Raw genomic sequence first — 23,306 nt, 5'->3', positions numbered from 1 at the left:
ATGGTGGCTCAACACCCGACATGAGGTCCATACTAGGACGGGATTTTGGGCCAAAGAAGGAAGTCCATGGCTATAGGAGAAGGTTTCACGAAGGATGTCTGGACTTCAGGTGGCTCTCTTGAAAGCTGTTTATTGCATAGGCGAAGTTCCAGCATTTCAGGGAGTGGCTATCCAGAGCCAGCCCTACAGCTGCCAGCTCCAGCTGTGGGCATACCTGAAGCCGCTTGCTGTTCAAGTTACAGAGCATTCTATACTTTTCTTTGCAGAGTATCTTAGCACGTAACAACCAATAAGCACCATACACAATACCTTGACATTGGCCTATAGCCTATCATAGCTACTACCATCACCATATTATAGTCATTATTATCCAATCACAAGAGTAAGTTACAATTTAAGCTTCCAGTGGAAAATTCTTAGACCTTTCTTCTTCTTGCTACATCAACATTTCTTGTTTGCCTGCCATATCTTTCTTTTTGCTAAAGACACCTTTTCTATTCACTTATGATCTTCTTGAGACTTACTTGGTGAAAAACATGTCTTTGTTTGCAATCACATACCTTTGTCCTGCTCTTAAAAATCTCCTTCCAACTCATCTCCAACCTTTGCCTTCTCAGTTACTCAGCGATCACTGTTTCAGCAAAACACCTTTTCTTCTATATCAACACTTGCTTTCATTTCTACCTCATCCCCAGCTTCTACATTCTCAGACCTTGCTGCCAAGCCTACATACCTGTGAAACTTTCTTACCAAACTTTCATCCTCCCCAACACATGGCCACTTCATTCTTCTCCAACAGGCACTTATTGCCTAAACAGGACAGGGCGGATCTATGTAGGAAAAGGCGTTTGTCAATTGACTTTCCCTCTGGCTTTAAACAATTGGGTTTGGACCCACAATTGCCCTCCTTACAATTGTTCCAAATATCAAGACAATTGCAATCAAAGAGCTGTTCAGCTCACTAATGGTAGCTGCGTAAGGTGTTCTTACCAAAAACATTTGGAAGCCTGTAAAGCAATGCGGAGGGACAAGGGGTTTTTTTGACCACCTATTTTTAAGCTGTCCCCACAAAAATCCCACAAGTAGAAGACATGTTGTTTGTGATTATCAGTGGGAATGGCAACAGCGGATTGGAACTCAAAGCCTTTTAGTGAGTTCTGCTCCAAATCCAAGCAAGCAACTTGCAGATGTAAATGTAGATGGGAACCCTGTGTGGGAGCTTGGAAATGCAAATGCTGTGACCCTTATGGTGGGGCAGCTATTGTTGGAGGACCGTTAGGCCAGGGAAACCCGCGGTATTTTGACCCACCAATTGATGACCAAGGGTAGGAAGGCCCCTTTGCTAATGGAACACGGGCTTTGAAAGGACATTATTGGATTTGTGGCCAACATGCTTAGCTCAGGTTACTTCCAAACTGGTCAGGGATATGGTATATCCCTGGGGTATATTAGACCGTTGTTCTTTTTGCTACTACAAATTCAGGGAAATCGCTTAGGAATCCAAATCTGTGATGATTTAATTCGAGAAAAGCAGTCAGCTGATGCAGCCTTGGCTGCAGGGAGCACCCCAAAACGGGGAAAAGATGAATGGCCACCAGAACAAGTTACGCAACATGATGGACCAGCCACTTGGAAACCTAAGGAATTAATCCCAGATGCCTGGGAACCCATTTATCATTTGAATGAGATAGGTTACAAGCTGTCTCAGAAATAATTACCAACCAGCCAGCCACAGCTCTTGACCGTCTTGCTGAGCAATCCACTTCAATGAGGAAAGTGGCATTTTCCACATTCGATGGTATTAGATTATCTGTTAGCAGAAGAAGGAGGAGTTTGTGGGAAATTAAATGACTCGAGCTGCTGTTTGCAAGCAGATGACAGCGGGAAAAGTGGTCAAATAACAGAGGAAATAACCTCAGCTCATGGACCTGTCCAAGTGTTGAAAAGATGGTAATGGGACATGTTTTCATGGTTAACTGGCCAGCTATGGGCTAAATGAATACCATTTCTCCTCTTCTATGCTATAGCAACTCTAATCTTTTGACCATGCGTGACACCATGCTGGGTGCAGCTCTTTCAGCAGGTGGTCAAGGGGATGCTGCTAGCAGCCATGCCTACCTGATCCAGAAATGACTACAAAAGGACAGAAGAGGATGTCACTGCAAATAATAGCAAAAGCCCAGAAGACTCAAGAAGAAAAAATTAAATCAATGGTAATTAAGGTTTGTAAAGACAAATACAGATTAAATAAAAAAAGGAGGGATTAAAAGGAATGAGATGGATGAGTCTTTACAAACAGACCGTGTGAATTGGCCTGTAGACAAGGCTAGGAACTTATGGGGAGTGAAGTAACAGAAGAAACGATTAGTTCTCTAGAACTGTTACTAATCATCAGAGACTGTTGATTAATCAAGGCCGTGTTAAATTCCTGAACCTAGAGCAAGGCAAAAAAGACTTAATAGAATTAGGAATGGGTTTTTTTCTTCCTTTTCGATGCCAAAAGGGGGGTGCATATTAGAGGGGGGCATAGAGTAGGCAGTTCTGGAAGTCTGTATCTCCCGAATACCTCAGCCAGTGGGGAAAAGGAAGAGGGTGCTGTGGCTGGGAACTTGACATCAAAAGGGGGCTGCATCCCGCAACCGTTTGACAGACCCCATGGGAAAAGCCCCAGGGACTCTCCCTGTAGTCGAAGAATGTTGCAGGACTCCTCTGTCTCCTTTTCGGACATCAACCTCAGGCATGGTGGATTAATTTTCCCTAACGGCAGCGACCTGCTGCGTGGTCTCCGTGCTCCTCCCCAGCCCCCCGGGAGGTGTCAAATAGTTGCCGGCGGCTCCCACCGCGCGTTACAGACGGCTGCGCGGCGCCGGGGCTGCTCGCAGTGCTCCCCTGCCCCGCCAGGGCTGCCTGAGGTCTGCGGAGCCACCTCGCCACCGGCGCGGCCAGGGCCGGGGCCCTTCTCGACAGCAGCCGAGGGGCTGCGGAGCGGGCGGCTGCGGGACGATCAGCTCTTTTATGCCCCGCGGTGCTGCCGCCTAGCAGCGTTAGCGCGTCTACTTCTGGCATGAGTTTAGCAGTGCTCTCGCTTCTGCTTTCTAGCTGTATCCCCACATCTCGCCCTTTTCCCCAAGAGGTGGGGCAAATCTACAGCCGTTGTTATGAGGCCCGTTGCTTTGGGAAACAGGTACAGGACAGGTGTAGAGGACAGGTCATTCCTTTCCGCTTCAGCGCAGTCCTTCCCGCCTGGGCAGCAAGAACGGTGCAGTCCACTGTGACCTGCACAAATTTCCTCAGGAATGCGTACCAGTTCCCAGCGGGCACACCTGCAGGCAACAGTTGGCAGACATCCCACCTTAGGCAGGTCGGAACTCCTGTGTTTAGCCTCTGTTCTCGGCGATGATCCTGAGGCAGATGAGGGATCTTCAGACCGTCTCTTACACCACCCCATGACTCACGACTGTCATCAGGAGAGCTCCATCAGCACGATTTCGTAGTGTTGCGAAGTCTTCAGGACTCGTTAATGTTGGTAGCATATCCCAGAAAAGGGTAGAGAAAATAAGAAAAGAGAAAGAAAAGGAAAAAGAAGGAATAAGTAATTTTTAATCAAAATACACCTGTAATTTTTAATCATGTCTTATCTTATTTTAATACTCATGTAGTTCATCTTGTGTCAATAACCTTAGGGGTGTCCACAGTGGATGGGATAGTGTCCAAATTGTGCACATCTATTACAGATGTCAACCGTTTCATCATTCTGCAATTCATGATGTGTAAGATTGCTGATAAAACAAACCCAATCAAAAGTAAAATCAAGAGAACAAGGATGGGATGACACAATTTGTTCAGGACACCTGTAGCAGTAGGTGAGCACCCAAAAGGAGTATCCCACCAGCTGTGTCCAGCATCTTTCTTTCCTCTGTCTAGAAAACAATGTGTTTCTTTCCCATTGTGATGAACAGTTACCAAGGTTTTCTGTCTGTTTTTCTTGATCTTTTCCAAAATTCCAATGAAATCCTGGTGAAGCAACAAGTGCTTTACCTAAGTAAGGTTCATCCCAGTGGGGGTAGGCAATAATTGGTGGATCACTGTGTAATTGGACTGTAAAATACAATAAGAAGTAAGTGGGGCTAAATAAGAGAAATCACATCCTGTGCTTTTAGTCAAGTTACAAACACAAGAATTTGAATGAGTTTTAGTATCTACAACTAAATTTTCTAGAAATACCTTATCACATGCAGTTCCTAAGCATGCACATCCATTGCCTATATACACAAGCAGTGTTTCAGGAATCTTGTTAGGATGAATTTCAAAAGGACAGATATTTTGTTCTGTGTCCAAACAAATGTCTTGAGGTCTAATTGCACTGCTTTCACAGATAAACCCTTGTTGTTCTCGGACAATACAAGTTTCCAAATTAACAGTTTGCCACTTCTTCCCAGTTTGACGGGCCCATTCTCTGTGCTGGAAAGGGTAGAGAATAGCTGCATCATGGTTCAGCCCTAATGCAATGATAGGGACTATCCAATGCACTGAAGCATTACGTATGGTTAGTACAAAGGCTGTGGCTGTGTTTGTGATGGGATTGTAGGTAAAATTCACTAAATTCCACCAGGATTGGAATTCTCTTTCAAAATCAGTAGCACCGTCCCAGATTATTTTCCGAATTTCAGTAGGAAAAGTGCCTTCTTTGCCTTCTCTTACAATTGAGGCAGCAACGGACTGCATCCACAATTGAGCCTGGACGCAGCTGAGAGCCAAAGAAATGTTGTTTTGTGTAGCACGGAGCATGCCAATTATCAATTTGTGGTCATTCACATTTACCTTTTCTTAATTTGGTAATATGTTTGATAACAAGCGCTGATGGGTTGTTGTATTTTAGTCAAATCTGTAGTTGTGGCAGCCAATTTATTCATTAGCACTTCTGAATCAATACTATTTAAGATTCCCAGTCCTGTTCCCACAACGCAGGTTATGTCTCTTTGCGTCCGTTTCTTAGAAGGGTTCCGCTTTTGCAACCCGGTTGTCTGCCCCTTGAAGGAAGTCTGCAGAAAAGGTGAACAAGCTGGCTGAATTTCTGAGGCATTGTTTTGCATCAGCAACTTGACTTGTTTAAGGGACCATGCCGGATTGAGCAATAGTTGTTGTTGGCCTGTTTTTGTGATTATACGTGGTCCAATTTCAAAAATTCTCGGGCTTAGCATGACCGGTGGTTGGGTGGTAGGTATTGCAACATCGACTTTGAGTTCCCCCTAGTATTTTGTATTGTTTTTACCACACGTGACTTTATGGGAAATTGTACAGCAATTAAGGTTTAGCCAACAATCTTGATTTTGAATTTCACCAAACAAAACACGGCCATGAGGTCCAATGCTATAACTGTGTATAGGTTCGGTAAAAAATTCAGCAATTAATCCACATCGTATTGTAACATCGTCACCTCGAGTTACCATAAAGGGTGGAAAAACTTTATTCTTGTCATCTAACACAAGGGGGGTACTTATACCGTGGTATGTGATTACTGCACTCAGTATGGGCTTTGCTGCGGCGTTTATTTTGAATTTATAAGCTAAACCTGTCAGACTTGGCTGATCTGCCGGGTTATTTTGCCAATTGCATGTTGCATAGGTTGGTTTGGTTAGAGGAAAGTTATACCAGCAGTCAGTTAGTTTGTTTCTGCGAAGCTTTGTGATTTCAACATTGTTGGTACTGGGGCCTAAGGTGTAGTTACCGACATTCTTCTGACAACCACACAGGATGAAGGGGGTTTGTTTGTCACACACCCACTCCGTTGTAGGGCAGAGTTTGGCCGTAATGTTGGGGTGCAAATCACTTTTCCCATCTGGTTTTAGAACATTTCCAGCGATTGCAATGGTGGAAGCTTTCTGGTAAAGAGATCCTTCTACTTTTCTGCATCCTACCTTAATTTGTTCCCCTCTTGTTCCTTTTAGGATTCTAGTCCAATCCTTCAAGTCCCATCCCCATTCACTTGGACGGTATACCTCAGAGTCGTGCAGTGCTACAGTGGCTAGGTTCGGGCAACGATCTCTGGGATAGGATCCTAGAGCACTAGTGTACCTAATGGTAGCTTCAGACCATGGCCACTCAGCTGGTTTTTGGCCCTGGTGTTGTGGTAGGATGCAGAAAAGTATCACTAGTCTTATCATGGTTTATGTGCTCTTCTTCATGTCCCTCGGAGTTCTTCTGTGAAAAGTGAACACAACAGAGTCTGCCACCAAAAGGCAGAAAATTAGAATGATGGAATTATGCAGCATGTATGTATCCGATGCTCTCTCCCTAGGGCATCAGAGGCTACCCATGCATATTTATTCAGAGGGCGTTTTAGCACTAGTGGTACTTCTCCTACGGTAGGGAGATCTACCGAAACAGGTTGTCCAGGGTAGTGTGCAGGATTCTTAAGATCATTTGGTCCCTGCAGTGAGAGAATTATGCTTGGAGCTGTTGGGAAAAAGACAGTGATTTTGGGACACCCGTTTACCCCCCATCTATCATTTACACCTTTCACAGCTTCCCATAGCCGAACATCCCAATTTCCCTCCTGTGGTTTCAAAAGTCCTTTCAAGAGACCATTGGTCCTTTCTACAATGCCGTTAGCTTGAGGGTAGTAAGGAGTGTGAAAAGTCCGTTTAATCCCTTCACCTTTTGCCCAGTCCTGTACAACTTTGGCAGTAAAGTGAGACCCGTGATCAGATTGAATTTCTTGTGGTTTTGGGAAAGTTCCAAACCATGCCTGCAATGCTTGAACAGTATGATCTCCTGTAGCTCTTTTAAAAGCATTGGCCTGGACTAACCCAGATATCATCTCTACTCCTACCAGCCCAAAGTGTTTACTTCCTGACTTTTTAAAGGGGCCGATATAATCTACCTGCCACGCTTCCCGTAAGCCTTTACCCTTTCTTAAATGCAGAGGGTCATCTTCCAAAGGGTGTCTTTCTAGCCGTCTGCGACGTTGTTCACAGGCTGACATGCATGTTTTACACATTTCTCTGGTAACAGACCAACCGCGAGCAAGGGCTTCTTTGTACAAATCTTTTGCACCTGTGCGTTGTCTTTTTACATGCAACCATTCTAAGAAGTGCTCCCAGTCCTCTGTAATTTGATCTTTTTTCACAGGACTTAGTCTTGCTAATTCGTCAGCTCTAGTGTTCCACTCTCCTGCTGGATTTCCATCTGTCTGGTGAGAGGCTACCCACTCCACGGCAAAATTCCCTGGACTTGCAATACTTAGAATTTCTTGCTACTTTTCCTTTTGCCATACTGGGATTCTGTTAACTTCACAATCCTTTTGCTGCCAAAAAGGAAGCCACTCAGTCCATCCCTTAAACACAGCATAGGAATAATCGGTGTAGATACAGACAGGAGAAGTATTCTGTGCCTCACGTTGGAAAACACTCCAAACAGCTATCAGCTTGCCAACTTGGGCACTGCCTTCCCCCTCTGTGATAATTCCTTCACCTGAGGAAGTGTGGAGGGCTACAGCCTTATGTTTCTACACCTTTCCTTCTCGCTTGGCAGAAGCATCCGTAAGCCAAGAATTTGCTGACCGTTTGGGGGAAAAAGGAGGGGCTACTCTAATGACTGAGGCAGGTTTGTCCTGGCTGCTACCCAAGTTTTCAGTTTCTTGGATTGCCAGATTTTGTACAGCTCCTTCAGTTCTTGAGAAGACGCTACAATCATGTTCAATCTGAGCATACCACTTCCTTACTGAGGTCCTCTGGGCCACCCCGTCACGTGGGGGTGGTGCCAGTAGAGACAGCCTTAATAACTTTGAAAGGGCCTCTCAAAACAATTGGTTGTTGTTGTGCAATCTTCTCCGCTTCTAGGAGAGCTAAGCTAACCACAAACAATCCTTTCTCCCAGGTAGTGTACCTTTTTTCAGCATCTTTAAAGCCACGGGAGTAAAAACCAAGAGGCTTCGTCGGACCCTCAGGACCCCGCTGCCATATGTGTACTGACAACCCTGAGGAGACCTGAAAAGCATCTGTGGGATGAATAGGGCCCAGGGCTTGGTGAGGCTGTTGCTTCAAAAACCAACAATTGCCGTGCTTCTTCTTGGGAAGCACTCCATTCCCATTTTGTCCCTTTTCTTAACAAGTTGTAAAGAGGTCTGGCAATTATGGAAAATCTGGGATGTGTTTTCTCCGGAGCACTAATACACATCCTAAAGCATGTTGGAGATCTTTTTTGGATTCAGGCATTTTAATCTGATCTGAAGAGGTTAGGCTATCAGGTGGGATACGTGTCATACCTCCTTTCCACCAAATTCCCAACAATTTCACTTCATGTGAAGGGGTTTGGGTTTTTTCTGAGGGAATTTGCAAATCAAGGCTTTCTAAGTGGGAGGTTATTTTCTGTTGGGTATCTCTCACTTCTTCTATTTCATCTCCTCCCACAAGGGTCTCATCAGTGTGTTGATGAACAGCTAGATTGTCCGCTTTGGGTATTGTCGAACTCTTGGGCTAAAGCGTGATGAGCCAGGGTAGGAGAATGTTTGTACCCTTGGGGAAGCCTAGTGAAAGTGTGTTGCTGTCCTTGCCATGCGAAAGCAAAACGGTCCATATCTTCTGGCTGTAAAGGTGTCATAAAAAACATGTCTTTGACATCTACAGGTGGCATGATTGAATGAGCCTTTTCTTGAATCAATGTTATGAATTCTGCTAGATTTGGGACTGCTGCTGTAAGAGGCTCTGTGTTAGCATTTAGCCTACGAAAATCTATTGTCAGCCTCTGTCGGGTGGAGTCGCGGGAGAGAAGCACTCAAGGCATGATGTTCAGCAAGTCTCGTTTATTATCATAAACTACACATACTTATAGTACTACTAATTAGCTCATACATATTGCAAAAGTTGAGCTCCTCATTGGTGGGAGCTATTTTGTGGGATCTGCAAACACGGTGGTCTTATCTTTCTCTTCCATATGGGTTCTGTCTTCTTACTTATCTGAATGCACATTCTGTTATCTATGCAACTTCTTGCTCAAGGACTCAGTGTCTGCATCTTTACTAAGCCTGCTGTGTTATCATGACCTTTGCTTTTTAGCCATTCTTCAGAAAGACTCTCAACAGGGCATCTCAGGAAAATCCACCTGGCATCTTTGGAAGGGACCTGCAGCCCAAGGCCTCCCTCCCCTGGCAAGTTACTTTGTAACTTGGCTGTTTGCTTTAGCACAGATCAAGCAACCTTCAACAGCTCGTTTTGCCAGTCTAAAAAGACCCCCAGCAACATCCAGCATGAGGAAGGCTCCTGCCAATCCTCAGGAGGTGCAAGGACTCTCTTCACGGAGTTCTTTTACTATTGGTAGGGCCAAAGCTTCTGGTATCTCTTGTTTGCCATCCCTTGTAAACCAATTATTGCCTTTTTTCTCTGCCACACGGCTTTTAACTGTATCTCGAACTCCTCTGGGAGAAAAGACAGCTTCCCGGCCAGTGATGGAGTCACTGCGAGCAAAGGGGGCATCTTGAAGAGTTCTGGCAGAAGTGTTGCTTTCTGACTTTCTTCATCCACTGAAAAGGAGACAGAGGAGTCCTGTAACATTCTTCAACTACAGGGAGAGGCCATGGGGCTTTTGCCATGGAGTCTCTCAACTGATTGCGGGATGCAGCCCCCTTTTGATGCGAAGTTCCTGGCAACAGCACCCTCGGAGGTACTCGGGAATTACAGACTTCCGGAACTGCCTACTCTATGCTCCCCTCTAATATGCACCCCCTCTTGGTATGGAAAAGGAAGAAAACGAAACTATTCCTAATGCTATTAAGTCTTTGCTGCCTTGCTCTAGGTTCAGGAATTTAACACGGCCTTGGCTGAGCAACAGTCTCTGTCGATTAGTAACAGTTTCTAGAACTAAGACTTTCTTCTGTTACGCCCCTACCAGTAAATTCCTAGCCTTGTCTAAGGACAGATTCACACGGTCTCTTTGTAAAGACACATCTATGTTACTCCTTTCACTCCCACACCTTCTTGGCGGTAGGACGGCTCCCCCCGGCACAGCACCTGGCACAAAACCCCCCTATGCACATACACACACACCTGCACTTACCCTGCACTCCGCTGCACACACACACACACCCACCTCCCGCACACTAACACCCCCCTCCACATCCCCGCCATGCTACTTGCAGTTGCCCCGCCCCTGCCATCCCGGCCGGCTGGCAGCACTTACTCCTCACATGCCTCCCCATGCCTTGCATTTCCTTGCTGCCTTCTCTGTAGCTGTTGAGAGTCTTTCTGAAGAATGGCTAAAGAGCAAAGGTCATGATAACACAGGAGGCTTAGAAAAGATGCAGACACTGAGTCCTTGAGCAAGAAGTTGCATAGATAACAGAATGTGCATTCAGATAAGTAAGAAGACAGAAACCATATGGAAGAGAAAGATAAGACCACCGTGTTTGTAGATCCCACGGAATAGCTCCCACCAATGAGGAGCTCAACTTTGCAATATGTATGAGCTAATTAAAGGTACTATAAGTAAGTGTAGTTTTGAAAAATAAATCGAGACTTGCTGAACATCATGCCTTGAGTGCTTGTCTCCCGCGACTCCACCCGACATCTGGCACCCGAACAGGAGAAATTGCCCTTGCCTTGTGCGATGGGGGAGTTGCGTTGGGGTCGGGTCCCGCAGCTAGACGGACGGCGAAAGAGGTCTCGTATACTGCAACGATTTCCTCCGCGCCCGAGCTACCGCATAGGCGGGCTCGCCGATACGAAGCCTGGAGGGGCTAGCAACGGTACCGTCGTAAGTATGGAAAGGCAAGCAGCACAGGAACTTTTCAAGGCTTTTTTGCTTAAGCGTAATTTTAAAGGGATTGATCTTGATAAAGACCTCCCTGCTCTTTTAACGCATGCGCGCTCTTACGGTTTTTTCACTGACCCCCACTCCATTCATGAATTAAGTCAGTGGCGCGCGTATAGTGATAAACTTTGGGATCTTGTCTTAGATGACGATAAGCCAGCTAAAAAGATAGCTAAACTATGGAGAGTTGTTTATAATGAACTTTTAATGGTACAGGCAGAAAAGAAAGCCGCAGAAAAGATTAAAGTTGCACAGGACCGTAATCGTCTTTACGGGGAACATGGTCCCTCTCCCTTCTCTGGTCCGCCTAATCCCCCCACCTTTGCTACGGTTCACGTACCCCCTGAGGCCCTTGCCTCTGAGTTGCCTTCCGCGCCTGCCCCCCCCCCCCCCCCTGCTCCTCCCACGCCTTCCTTGCCGCAGCCTGCTCCTCCGCCCTTGCCTCACCCGTCTCCGCCGGACTGTTCTCGCTCGCGAAACCCCTTTGTTAGCCCTGAGCCTGTCCCTGGGGCAGAGTCTGACCTCGCGGAGGCCATGGCTAGGGGCCATCGAGAACTTTGGGCTGCGGTTGCCCCGTGAGGGCTTACAAAAGGGTGATTCTGACATGCTAGCGGCTGCTCAGGACAGCATAGCGTTCCCTGTCTTATTTGTCCCTAATCCGCAAGGGGGCGGCAATATCGCACAGGTGACTAATCTGGATTGGAAGCTGTTAGCTCAGCTGCGAGCAACGGTGGGGAATTACGGTGTCACCAGTGAACCAGTTAAACAGATGCTTGATTATATTTTTAACGCTTTTACCCTTCTTCCTGCTGACATTAAAGGCATTACTAAGCTCATGTATACCCCACATCAGCGACTGCTTTTTGAGGCTCGCTGGAGGGAGGAGGCAGCTGTTAGTGCAGATCTCGCTAGACCCCAGGGAGATCCGTCAGCAGATATCACTGTAGATGAACTTCTAGGACAAGGTCAACATATGAGGGTTGAGGCTCAGGCTGCACTAGGCCCTGCTAAATTGCGGGAAGCTATGGCAGTTGCTAAGAAAGCTATGGATAAAGTCCGAGCCCCGGGTGGGATCCCTATGTATATGAACATTAAGCAAGGCAGAGAGGAATCTTTAGGCTCTTTTGTTGACAAAGTTATGGAAGCCATCTCAAAAGCTGGGGTTCAAGAGCATATGCATGACCCGTTACTTAAGCAATGCCTTTTACAAAATGGCAATCAAGCCACCCGTGCCCTCATTACTTCCACCCCAGGGGATTGGACTGTCCAGCAGCTCCTAGAAAAGGCTGCTACCATGCCCACTGGCTCTCAGCTGTTCTTAGCACAAGCCTTAGCAAAATTAGGTGAAGGGCTTAAAGAACAGGCTATTAGCTCTCAAAATCAGGTAATGGCAGCCCTTGCTCCTCTCCAAGCGGCAGCAGCACGTCCCCGCCCAGCTCCAGGTGGCCGCATGAAGTGTTATCGCTGTGGGACACTCGGTCATATTCGTCGCGAATGTACAGCCGCAGGAATTTGGTGCAACAAGTGTCAATCCAATACGCACAACTCGAACGCATGCCGTAATAGCAACAAGAAACAGGGAAACCCCCGACCCAGCGCGAACAGCGGCCGCGCGACGACACAAGTAACCGCTCCAGCACCTCTACCTGTCCCCGCCCAGCGACAAGCGGAAGTCTCGGCCTGGACCTGGCAGCCTCAGTAGATACCGAGTTGCTAACATCAGAAATCCATCGCATTCCCACTGGTGTCATCGGACCTGTGTACATTAATGGCCAAGCTATGGGAGGACTTATTGTAAGTCGTTCATCTGCAATTACAATAGGACTCCTAGTAGAGACTGGTCTTGTTGATGCTGACTCCGCTAAAGAAATTTTTATTTTAGCACATACCGATTATCCTCCCGTTAAAATCCCGGCAGGACAAAAGTTAGCACAACTAGTACCATTACCACATCTGTCTTCAAGCATTCCGCCTGTTTGTGATGCACCTAGGTGTCAGCCAAGTCCTGGCTCTACTGGATCTCTGACCTTACTCACTATTGATCTCACCTCCCGCCCACGGAAGCGTTGTCTCCTGCTGCATCAGGCAGAGTCCATCACCTTGGAACCTATCCTCAACCCCCGACGCCCATGCCTTGGGTGCGCTACAAAGACCCCAAGACGGGACTTTGGCAGGATCCTGTAAAAACCTTGTACTGGGGAAGAGGTTACTTATGTGTGTCCACTCCGACAGGTCCCCTATGGGTTCCGGCCAAATGGACTAAGCCTGTTGTCACTGATGAGCAACCCACAACAGAGGAAGAAAAGAAGGGTACAGAGGAAGATCTCACAGATCCTGCAGGAAGTTGAGCAGCGGTTTTGCATTACCTTCCTTGTGGACTCTGAACAGGAGATAGAGGGTTATCTCCTCCCACATTTGCAGAGACACTTTTTGCGCTTTTTGCCAATCTGCTTGCTTTGCATGTAATTGTAATAATCATAAGGCGTGGGTAAGATTGCTTTGCGGAGGCTGTAATTTACAGTGGTGGGTCCACCAGCAACATCTATCAGAAGGGTTTTGATGTCAGTCTTGCAGTTTTCACTGGCACCGTGAGACAGCTCAAGGAGCATTAGTACAACTCACAGGCAAAAATATCATTGAGAGTTTGCAATTAGTTGAAAATCTTGAAGATCTGTGGCTAAGAGAATTAGCGTGGTCAGTACAGCATTTAGCAAAAAAGATCTTAGCCGATAGCTACTCTGTAGTTTTGCAATCCTCGTGCCAACCAAATATCGGGGTCCCCATTCAGTGGCAAGTTGACCCAAGAAAGTGGGATCATGTTTGCCGGCGGTTTAAGCATCGTGCTGCTAATCGCAGGCTCAGTAATGGGTCACCCCCTTTCCTATCCTCCTAAAGTGTTTGACCCTAGAGATAATATCTGGGTCTCCTTGGCACGTGAATTGAACACCACAACATTCTGTGCCTCCTTAGCCACACCCAGTACCCCATTTTTGACATGCTTAGTTGGAGTACCACTAACAGATAATACATGGCGTAACTTCGTAATCGAGACCCAGAACCAGTTCAAAATTATTAGACCATTAAAATCCACAATGAATATTACCACTGGCCTACAAGAGTATGATAGCTGGGATGATAAACTCCCGGTGGGCCCTGAGCCACAAGAGATAGAACTAGTTGATTCTCTTAATGCTACAGCCTGTATTTATATTAATAGTTCACGTGATTTATGCCAAGAGGGCAGCCTTAATGGCTGTCGACTGAATGAATCCAACCCCACCTTGATTTATCCTATTGGCAATGCTTTACAGTGGGATTTAGAATGGTGCAACGTTACCGTGAGAAATCGATCTCTTGCAGCCCCTGGAACGTTTTTCCCTCGAAAGTTACCCAGAGGGTTTTTCCTAATTTGTGGGAATCGTGCCTGGTCAGGTATTCCATCCAGGCCTGTAGGTGGGCCCTGTACCTTTGGCCAACTGAGTCTTGCACTTCCACAGCACCATCCTAATGCTACACACCGAACACGATGGCGGAGGTCTTTAACAGAAACTATAACACCTGAATGTCAGGATGACCTCACGCTATGGAGCAAATCAGAAGTGCTTTTTACCTCCCTTTTTGTTCCTGGTGCAGCTGCGGCACGAGCCCATCGTCACTTAGAAAAACTGGCATGTTGGGTAGTTAAACAGGCAAACGGTACCAGCCGAGTGTTGTCTGAACTTGCAGAAGATCTGAGTTCAGTCCAAAACGCCCTGCTTCAAAATAGAGCAGCTATAGATTTTCTACTCTTAGCCCACGGCCATGGCTGTGAAGACTTTGAAGGAATGTGCTGTATGGATCTTGAGGATCATTCTAAGTCCATCCACGCCGAAATTAAGAATTTGATTGAACACTCCCAAAAAATAAAAAAAGACTCCGGATTTTTCGGATTAGAAGGACTTACAGAGTGGATGGGCTTAGAAGGATGGATGAAAAGTGTGATTAAATCCTTAATGCTGTTGCTAATAATTGTTTTGCTTGGTTTACTTATGCTTAGCTGTATAATGTCATGTGTAAAAAATTTAATTTCGAAGTCAGTCAATATGACTATGATCATGCAAAAAGAAAACAGGGGAAGTGTTGAGAGTCTTTCTGAAGAATGGCTAAAAAGCAAAGGTCATGATAACACAGGAGGCTTAGAAAAGATGCAGACACTGAGTCCTTGAGCAAGAAGTTGCATAGATAACAGAATGTGCATTCAGATAAGAAAGAAGACAGAAACCATATGGAAGAGAAAGATAAGACCACCGTGTTTGTAGATCCCACGGAATAGCTCCCACCAATGAGGAGCTCAACTTTTGCAATATGTATGAGCTAATTAAAGGTACTATAAGTAAGTGTAGTTTTGAAAAATAAATCGAGACTTGCTGAATATCATGCCTTGAGTGCTTGTCTCCCGCGACTCCACCCGACATGTAGCCTTCCCTCAACCTGCCTTTTCTCCCCTGCCTTGCATTGACTTGCTCACCCATCCCCCACCTGACTTCCTTTCACATTCGTCTAGCTCTGGCCTCACCTTTCCTTTTCCTTCTAGGTCCCTCATTGCCCTGCCTCACCTCGTCAAGCAAGGCCACACAGAGCAGTTGGTCCTGGCCACTTTTGTGTACCAGTAGTCCTGGAATGTACTTCTCACCTGCCTTGCCTATCCTTGCCTTGCCTTGGCAACACAACAGTTTCCTTGCCTTGCCCTGCTAGCTCTCTGGAGCCTTGCATTCCTTTGCACAGCCATGCCCCGCGCTTTCCCTGCCTACTGCTTTCCTCCAGGGCCTTGGATTGCCGAGCCCTTCTTGTTTCTGCCTGGCCTACCCATCAGTGGACTTTTCTTCCTACGGCCAGCCTTGCCTCTAACGTCTGGGCCTTCTCTTGCCTACCACTCCATTTGCTTTCCCCTCACTGCTCTGGCCTTGCTTACCTCTCCCTTGACTTGCCCACAATTGCCTGCACTTGCTTTGCAGCGCCTTGCCAGCATGGAAGGCGAGGGCAAGAGTGGTAGGCAGGGCAAAACAAAGCCAGCAAGTGGTAAGTAGTGCGAGGCAAGGCAGACGTAGGCAAAGGAAGCAGAGCAAGGGTAGCTTAAGAAGAACTAGACAAGGTACTGAAGGCAAGGCAAGACCAAGAGACTCGGAGTGCCTTTCCTTGCGAAGGCAAGGACATAAGTGCCAGTGTTGCTGGAGCAGATGTTAAGGTAGCATGGGGAGGAATAGTCCAGCAAGACATTTCTCTTCTGGCCCCTGGGCGTGTAGGGGCAATTGTTGGATCTATTCAATACTGGAGGTGGATCAGTGGATGGATGTGTTGTATTTTGGAGGAGGGGAAGCCGTTTCTTTGGAGATGAGCTTGTAGTTGCTCTCTTTGGCAAGGAAAGCAGGTTTGCATGTGCACATCAGGTGCTCTTAGGGATTTTAAAGGCTTTTCCCAAGAGGCAGAGCTCTCTCTGGGTTAGAACTGTTGAGCTGTCCGTGGGAATGCAAAGGCCAAGCTTGTGAGCTTTTTGTCCTGGTGCCTTTAGTGTGTGAGCAGTCCGTGGTGCCGTTGTCTTTGGATGCTGACTCTGGGAGAGGGAAGAGCTGAGAAGGAAAGTGCTGAGAACAGCGTGTGTGCTGCTAGTTTGAGGGGTGCAGTTGAAGCTGCAGGCAGCAAGATCTTCCTCAGCCCGCACTGTTTTGAGCTCTGTTTTTGCCAGATGGTTTCAAGTTGGTGGGCAGAATCTGCGAGAGGGCAAAGATTGGTTTGGGCCAAAGAGGTTTGTCTGCCTCTTGGAGTGCGGTAGAAAGAAGAGTCCGCTCTTGGAAGGGGAAGATGAGGGAAATCTTTTTGTCCTGATGTGCTTTTGATTTGAGTGCAGGGACGTTTGCAACTTGCCTCTGCCCTTGGGGTGGTTTCGAGCAGCGCCTGGTGCTTGGCCTTCTTTTGCAAGTCGTCAGCGCCATCGTGTGGTTGTTTCGATGAGCTGTGACAGTGCCGGGGAAAAAGCCAAGCGTTTCGCTGGCTCGGCCCCAGTCGTGTGCGAGCAGTTGGTGGAAGAGCTCCGCTGTGCATCCTGCCTCTTGGAGACATAAAAGAATGTGATCCTGCGCGTAGCGGGGAAGCAAGAGGAATCTTTTCATTGTTGGCTGTGCAGTTACTAAGCGGCAAAAGTCAAGGCAGTTCCAGCACAGCCTCTTCCTTTCAGAACCTTTTCTGTGCCATCATGAACATGCTCAACATGGAACTCGAACCCACTGAACTGCATCAAAGGCCTTGGAGATATGCACTTTCCTTCAAGCTCTAGGTAGCGTCCTACCCTCCACCTCTCGTGGATCCCAAAGCCCTTCCAAATATCCAGCAGCTGCACGCAGAGAACAAATGCTAGAAGAAGGCGTTGGCCTTCATAGTCCCTCTAAAGTCTGTAAACTAGGCGAAACATTGCAGTGACCAGCACTTTCCTTCGCAACTATCTACAGAGCGTCATCACATTCTCTCAGAGTGGCTAAGTCCACCCTTGCAGCACAGCAGCGTTTCCAGCCACAGTTGGGACTGAGAGATGGGCCAGGTGAGAAAGCATTTGTTGACTATCCCTCGTCTCTGGAAGACTTGACACTCGCAGCGCAATCACGTCCACACACCTTCAGTGTGGCCAAGTTCAAGCCAGCTAGAGCTCACAGAGACGGGAGAGTCAGGAGAGAAGCCGTTCCAAAAGTACCGTGTACTTACAGCAGCATTCAAACTGTGCACAGCACTCTACAGCACTGTAGACTGCGGCTTCTCTGACAGACATGCCATCCAATTGTTGGCTCTCGCAGCTCGCTTGCTAGCTGCTCTCCTGAAGAAAAGAACTAGGAGGAAAAGCCAATGCTGGGCTGCACCTTCCCCTTGCCTCACATAAAGCCACTTCAACTCCCTGCTGCACTCTCTACTTCCCCTCTCCTTGGCATCGACCACTGTGTTTTCTGCATCTCGGAGCTGAAAGGTAAGCACCAGTGTTTCCAGGGATGCTTGGAAGAGGAATAAGTTGTAGCACAAGTAAGTAGCTGTCGTTGAACTTCCTCCTTCTCAATGCTAACGTGAATTCGGCAGGAGGGGAACGCCAGCCACGCTCCTTTCTCAGTTTGTACACTGCAGACACGAGCCCGGTGCTCTTCGCCTTCGTTCGGCCTCTTTAGTAGCCATGTCGCGCTTTCATTCTGCCAGAGTCGAACCGTCACCTACTTGGCACACAGAGCACTGTGCCAACAGTGAAATGCTCCAGCCGACTGCTTCTGCTGACACACGCCTGGCTATGCACTTTCCCTCTCAGCGACATACAGCAACACATTCGGTCTTTCTTGTTTTCCAAATGTAAAGGGAAAGATTCTCGGCTGCGTCTGGCACAGAGAACAGTTTTAGGTCAACAAGCTTACCCAGAACTTACCCTCGACACTTGGAAACCTGTATTTGCACCACATTCCAGTGGCAGCTCTCTTTCCTTTACAGCCTGCACAGCGCCGTCAGATTGCGGTGCTCTCTGCACCTGCCTTCTCACTTCCAAGTACCACCGTGAACCTTAGAGCCTTGCGGAGAGTGAAGGCATGGATAGTCGTCTCACAGAAGAACATGCAAGGATGAAAGGATGTTCTTCCTTTCTCCTCCTTCTTGACCAAATTGTCGTGCTGTGTTGAAAGTCTTGGCCAGCGAAAAGCTACTCCAGCAAGTGTTTCTCTCCTGACGCATTTTGCTGAGCAAGAGCTACACGGACAGTTTGGACTCTGTGAAACAGCAAGAAAATGATTGTCCGTCGAGCTGAGGAAAATCCGTGCAGAGCACACTGTGGATGCGTGCAGTGTTCGCGCTGAAAAGCGGCAAAGCTCAAAGGCATTGCTGGGCTTCAGTTCTGTCCAGACCGCAGAAGGCGAAGAACGAAGCAACTGGGCACCGGGGTAAGGTACTCAGTGGACCGAATTTCAAATGTCCAGCCAAGAGCTGCTTCACTAGCAGATTCAGTTGAGAATGCTCTGGCTGCTTCACAAAGTAAGGCGCAGCCGTTGCACTCCATCACACTACCTGGCCAGAAGCAGGTTCTAACACCTTCAATGCTGCAGAGTCCATGCAGCTGAAGCTCACCCAGAGGGACGCGTCCAGCTAGAAGGCGTTCTTCAAGTACCCCCCTCTTCCAAGTAGCCTTGAAACTGAGCACAACACACTGTGGCTCGGCAGCTTCCTTCTCAGATAGACGTGCCGTCACACTATTCACTCTCGCAGCTCCGTTTCATACTTGCAGCAGCTGCTCCCAAAGAAAAGGGCTCCAGAAGTAAAAGCAACTGCTGGGCTGCCCTTTCCCCTTGCCTCACGTAAAGCACCTGAAACTGTCCGCTGCACTCTCTATTTCCATTCTCCGCTGCGTCTACCACTGTAATGTCTGCATCTCGAAGCCTACACCTCGGCACAGTTCTTTCCAGGGAAAGCTGGAAGAGAAATAGGTGGCAGCACAAGTAGCTGCAAGTTGAACTTTCTGTTTTCAACTGCTACTTTGAATCTGACAACAAGCGAATGACAGCCATGCTTCCTCTTGCAGCCTGTGCGTAAAACCACCTAAACACCACGATGCACTCTGCACTTGCCTTCTCCTCGGCATCGACCACTGTGTTTTCTGCATCTCGAAGCCTAAAGTTAGGCGATATTGTTCCCAGGTAGGGCTGGAAGAGGAACAGGTAGCAGTAGAGCTAAAAGTAGCTATCGTTGAGCTTCCATCTTCCCAATGCTAATGTGAATTCGGCAGGCAGACGAGTGGCAGCCACGCTCCTCTCTCACCGTATACGTTCAGTGCACGAGCCCGGTGATCAGGGCCGTCGTTCAGCCTCTTAAGCACCCATGTCATGCTTTCAATCTGCCGGAGTCAAACCATTGTCTACTCGCACAGAGAGCACGGTGCCGGCAGAGAAACGCTCAAGGCCCCTTCCACTGCCGAAACATGCCTGAGCTATGCACTTTCCCTCACAGCGCTAGGTAGCACCGCGTTCTGACTGCGTTGCAGCCTGTATCTTAAGGGAAAGATTCTCGGCTACGTCTTGCACAGATAACAGTTCTAGATCAACAAGCTTACCCAGAGCTTACCCTTGACGCGTGGAAACCCGTGTTTACACCACATTGCAGTGGCAGGCCTTTCATTTACAGCCTACAGAGTGCCGTCAGATCGTGGTGCTCTCTGCACCTTCCTTCTCAGTTCCAAGTAACACCGCGAACCGAATAGCCTTGCAGGGAGTGAAGACGCTGATAGGCGTTTCACAGAGAAGAATGTGCCAGGATGAAATGATGGTCTTTTTAACCCTAACCCTAACCCTAACCCCAACCCCTAACCCTTAACCTAACCCTAACCCTAACCCTAACCCGAACCCCAACACTACCCCGAACCCGAATCCGAACCCAAACCCAAACCCTAACCCTAACCCTAACCCTAACCCTAACCCTAACCCTAACCCTAACCCTAACCCTAACCCTAACCCTAACCCTAACCCGAACCCCTAACCCGAACCCGAACCCGAACCCTAACCCTAACCCTAACCCTAACCCCTAACCCTAACCCGAACCCGAACCCGAACCCGAACCCGAACCCGAACCCGAACCCGAACCCGAACCCTAGCCCTAACCCGAACCCCGAACCCGAACCCGAACCCGAACCCGAACCCAGACCCGAACCCGGACCCAGACCCGAACCCGGACCCATTTCTCGTTAATGACATCATTTCCGATGTCACTTCCGGGTTCCGCTTCCCCCGACACTTCTGCGTCCCGTTCCAGGTCCGCTTTCACCTTCCCCGTCACTTCCGGGTCCACTTCTGGGTTCATTTCTGGGTTCCATTCGGCTCCCGTGGTCATTTCTGCATTTGTTTCCCATTTAGGGTTGGGTAACACTTCTACTAACAGTACTGCTTCAGGTACTCCTTCGCGTAAGAGTACTAATTGTGCTACTATTTAGTGCTAGTGTTGGGGTTAGTTAGTGTTAGTTAGTTAGTGTGCTAGTTAGCATACTAGTTAGTACAAGTCAGCTAGTAGGGGACTACTTAGCCTACTCATTGGCATTAGCATTATGGTTAAAGTACTAGTTAGCATACTAGTTAGTATTAGTCAACTAGTTAGGGGACTGGTTAGCCTACTCCTTAGCGTTAAGGTACTAGTTAGCATACTAGTTCGGGTACTAGTCAGCATACTAGTTAGTACTGGTAAACTGGTTAGGGGACTAATTAACCTACTTGTTAGTGTTAGGGTACTAATAAGTGTACTAGTTAGTACTAGTCAACTCGTTAGGGGACTAGTTAGCCTACTCGGTAGTGTTAGGATAGTAGTTAGAATGCTAGTTAGGGCTAGAAGGCATACTAGTTAGTACAAGTCAACTAGTTAGGGGACTAATCAGCGTTAGGGTACTAGTTAGGGTACTGGTAAGCATACTAGTCAGCTAGTTAGGGGGGCTAGTTAGCCTACTCGTTTGCATTAGGGTACTAGTTAGCATACTAGTTACGGTACTAGTTAGCATACTAGTTAGTACTAATCAACTAGTTAGGGGACTAGGGTTAGGGGACTAGGGTTCAGGTTTGGGTTAGGGTTAGGGTTCAGGGTTCGGGATTCAGGTTAGGGTTCGGGTTCGGATTAGGGCTCGGGTTAGGGTTAGGGTTCAGGGTTCGGGTTTGGGTCCGGGTTCGGGTTCAGGTTAGGGTTAGGGTTCAGGGTTCGGGGTTCATGTTAGGGTTCGGGTTCGGATTAGGGCTTGGGTTAGCGTTAGGGTTAGGGTTAGGGTTTGGGTTTGGGGTTAGGGTTAGGGTTAGGGTTAGGGTTAGGGTTAGGGTTAGGGTTAGGGTTAGGGTTAGGGTTAGGGTTAGGGTTAGGGTTAGGGTTAGGGTTAGGGTTGGGTTAGGGGTTAGGGTTAGGGTTAGGGTTAGGGTTAGGGTTAGGGTTAGGGTTAGGGTTAGGGTTAGGGTTAGGGTTAGGGTTAGGGTTAGGGTTAGGGTTAGGGTTAGGGTTAGGGTTAGGGTTAGGGTTAGGGTTAGGGTTAGGGTTAGGGTTAGGGTTAGGGTTAGGGTTAGGGTTAGGGTTAGGGTTAGGGTTAGGGTTAGGGTTAGGGTTAGGGTTAGGGTTAGGGTTAGGGTTAGGGTTAGGGTTAGGGTTAGGGTTAGGGTTAGGGTTAGGGTTAGGGTTAGGGTTAGGGTTAGGGTTAGGGTTAGGGTTAGGGTTAGGGTTAGGGTTAGGGTTAGGGTTAGGGTTAGGGTTAGGGTTAGGGTTAGGGTTAGGGTTAGGGTTAGGGTTAGGGTTAGGGTTAGGGTTAGGGTTAGGGTTAGGGTTAGGGTTAGGGTTAGGGTTAGGGTTAGGGTTAGGGTTAGGGTTAGGGTTAGGGTTAGGGTTAGGGTTAGGGTTAGGGTTAGGGTTAGGGTTAGGGTTAGGGTTAGGGTTAGGGTTAGGGTTAGGGTTAGGGTTAGGGTTAGGGTTAGGGTTAGGGTTAGGGTTAGGGTTAGGGTTAGGGTTAGGGTTAGGGTTAGGGTTAGGGTTAGGGTTAGGGTTAGGGTTAGGGTTAGGGTTAGGGTTAGGGTTAGGGTTAGGGTTAGGGTTAGGGTTAGGGTTAGGGTTAGGGTTAGGGTTAGGGTTAGGGTTAGGGTTAGGGTTAGGGTTAGGGTTAGGGTTAGGGTTAGGGTTAGGGTTAGGGTTAGGGTTAGGGTTAGGGTTAGGGTTAGGGTTAGGGTTAGGGTTAGGGTTAGGGTTAGGGTTAGGGTTAGGGTTAGGGTTAGGGTTAGGGTTAGGGTTAGGGTTAGGGTTAGGGTTAGGGTTAGGGTTAGGGTTAGGGTTAGGGTTAGGGTTAGGGTTAGGGTTAGGGTTAGGGTTAGGGTTAGGGTTAGGGTTAGGGTTAGGGTTAGGGTTAGGGTTAGGGTTAGGGTTAGGGTTAGGGTTAGGGTTAGGGTTAGGGTTAGGGTTAGGGTTAGGGTTAGGGTTAGGGTTAGGGTTAGGGTTAGGGTTAGGGTTAGGGTTAGGGTTAGGGTTAGGGTTAGGGTTAGGGTTAGGGTTAGGGTTAGGGTTAGGGTTAGGGTTAGGGTTAGGGTTAGGGTTAGGGTTAGGGTTAGGGTTAGGGTTAGGGTTAGGGTTAGGGTTAGGGTTAGGGTTAGGGTTAGGGTTAGGGTTAGGGTTAGGGTTAGGGTTAGGGTTAGGGTTAGGGTTAGGGTTAGGGTTAGGGTTAGGGTTAGGGTTAGGGTTAGGGTTAGGGTTAGGGTTAGGGTTAGGGTTAGGGTTAGGGTTAGGGTTAGGGTTAGGGTTAGGGTTAGGGTTAGGGTTAGGGTTAGGGTTAGGGTTAGGGTTAGGGTTAGGGTTAGGGTTAGGGTTAGGGTTAGGGTTAGGGTTAGGGTTAGGGTTAGGGTTAGGGTTAGGGTTAGGGTTAGGTTAGGGTTAGGGTTAGGTTAGGGTTAGGGTTAGGGTTAGGGTTAGGGTTAGGGTTAGGGTTAGGGTTAGGGTTAGGGTTAGGGTTAGGG

The sequence above is a fragment of the Coloeus monedula genome (genome assembly GCF_965178545.1).
Source record: "Coloeus monedula genome assembly, chromosome: 13".
Classification (NCBI taxonomy): Eukaryota; Metazoa; Chordata; class Aves; order Passeriformes; family Corvidae; genus Coloeus; species Coloeus monedula.
Note: the sequence above shows the minus strand (reverse complement) of the source record.